Genomic DNA, 2,638 nt, shown 5'->3' on the forward strand with positions numbered 1-2,638 from the left:
TGGATGAGATATTGGCTGAGAGTGAAGAGAATGATGAAAATGAGGAAAGTGATGATGATGAAGGAAGTGATGGGAATGGTAATGATGAGGATGATAATGATGATGCTGATGATGATGCTGGCAATACAGAAGGGGGTGATGCAAATTTTAATGACAATGTACAACCTCATAGGGGAGTTTCAGATTATACCAACACCAACAACCACACATCTTGGCATTCCACCACAAACACCACCCTACCCACCATCACCAAATGACCAAACATTTCAAACCCCACCATAATCACCACATTCCTCTCCACCACTATATGACCAAACTATCCAATCCTCATCCAATCACACACCCATTTTAGCCCTAAGCCAAACTTAACCATTACATCAAACCCCACCTCAAACCACAACCCAAACCTCAGTTCAAACAACAACCCAAACCCCACCTCAAACCACAACCCAAACCCGACCTCAAACAACAACACAAATCCCACCTCAAATAACAACCCAAACCCCACCTAAAACAAACCCTGTCCCTGATCCAAACCAGTCACAAGCTCTTCCTATAACCTCACCATCCGATACCCCTCCCTCAAATGCCTTCCTACTACAAAGAAACTTCAACCTTATTTGCCAAAATATTGATCTGAAAGGAGAAAATACTAAACTGAGAAAGGAAAATGAGGAGTTGAAGGCTCAGTTGGCTAGTGCACAATCGAGGATTCAAACCCTGGAGCAGGAGGTTAAGAAGACCTCAGCTACCCCAAAATAGGGGGAGAATATTAATGAGCAAACTGATGCTGCTAATACTGATGATGTTGTCATGGAAGATGTTGGAGTGAAGTCAACTGATGATAATGGTTTGACTTGTATTTTTAATGCATATGATGAAAGTGATTATGAGGACAGTGGTCCTAGAATGATTTTGGAAGATGAATATGAGGCTGATGAATCTGAAGGTGAAGAGCAAAACTATGATGTTAACAATGAAGTGTTGAATGTTATGAATAGAGAGGAGGATGAGGTGAGAGGAGAAAAGTAGATAGAGAATGAAGATGGAGTTGAAAAGATGATCATTGATAACAATGTGGCCACCACTGATGTTGCCACTGACATTCAAACTGATGTGCTGACAGATGTTGTAACTGCAACCGCAGCACAGACTAATACATGATGATGATGATGATGATGATGATGATGATGATGATGATGCTACTGAGGAGCTAGTATTCACAGAACCCAAAGCTGATCAAGAAGGCTCTAAAGGGGTAGAGCATGATGAAGAAATGGAACAGTTGGAGAAAGAGATTGATAATTTTCAGTCTGAAATTGAAAGTGATAAGAAGAGAAGGCTAGCCAAGGGCAAAGCCATCGCTGAAAATGTGAATGAGCCTGAAAAGAAGAATGTTGAAGAAGAGGAGGAAATATATGTAGTTGTTGCTGCTGTTGCCAGATGATGATGATGATGATGCTACTGAGGAGCTAGTATTCACAGAACCCAAAGCTGATCAAGAAGGCTCTAAAGGGGTAGAGCATGATGAAGAAATGGAACAGTTGGAGAAAGAGATTGATAATTTTCAGTCTGAAATTGAAAGTGATAAGAAGAGAAGGCTAGCCAAGGGCAAAGCCATCGCTGAAAATGTGAATGAGCCTGAAAAGAAGAATGTTGAAGAAGAGGAGGAAATATATGTAGTTGTTGCTGCTGTTGCCAGAAGATTGCAACAGGTCATGAATGAAACATGGGAGAGGGAACACATTGCCCGAACCATAGATCCAGAAGAGCTGGCAGAGCAGGAGGTCCTAATTGATCAAGCCAATGAATCCAAATTTATTGATGAAGAAGAGGCTGATGATCAATTGGTGATAGAGACCTTGATAAATCTTATGAAACTGAGGAAGTGGATAACTCACTTGCCATAGTATTAAGCAAATTCAGCAAATCTCAAAAGCCTCAAAATGAAACAAATTCAACAGCTGAACCAGAGAAGGACTTGAATATGGAATTGAATTTTGAATAAATTGGTGAGTCTGTTGAATCTATCTTTGCAAAAAAATGGGCTGAACAAATTAAAGAAGATATCATACAGAACCCATCTGATTGGGAATGTACAGATGATGCAAGATATGGGAAGAAATACACAAGAAAAAGGCTCAGACTTGAAGATTATGAACAAGCTGGTAGAGCTGAATCTGTAAAGAAGGGGAGATGGGATGATAAGAACAAATATTATGTTGAGACCCCTGATGAGCAAGCAAGTCCACTAAGGGATGTTCCTCTACAAAGCTTAAGGCCTGAGGAAGTACTTGAAGGAGTCACAAATGTTCCAGTTCCTGATATTCCAACTCCAAATGAGCCTAAAATTGATGCTGTAAATGAAACAACAGAGGAGGAGGATGAATCTGAAAATGATGATGATGTTGATGATTAGGGTAAAGCTGATGAAAATGTTGATGTTGTGTCCCCACAAGTACAAATGTCAGAAGACCAAAGGGCAAGCATTCAACAAAGTATTGATGATGCAAGAAGGAACCATCCTTTGATTATGGGTTTGATTAGACATGGTTTCAAGTATGAAGATCTGGCTTCCTTAACTGATGGGGAGTTGTAGAGAAAGTTGGATAAAGAGAGAGATGTTATTAAGAGGATG

This window comes from Bidens hawaiensis, unplaced genomic scaffold (assembly GCF_021521415.1).
Source record: "Bidens hawaiensis isolate Kalapana, Puna unplaced genomic scaffold, B.hawaiensis_p1.1 tig00033866_1, whole genome shotgun sequence".
Lineage (NCBI taxonomy): Eukaryota > Viridiplantae > Streptophyta > Magnoliopsida > Asterales > Asteraceae > Bidens > Bidens hawaiensis.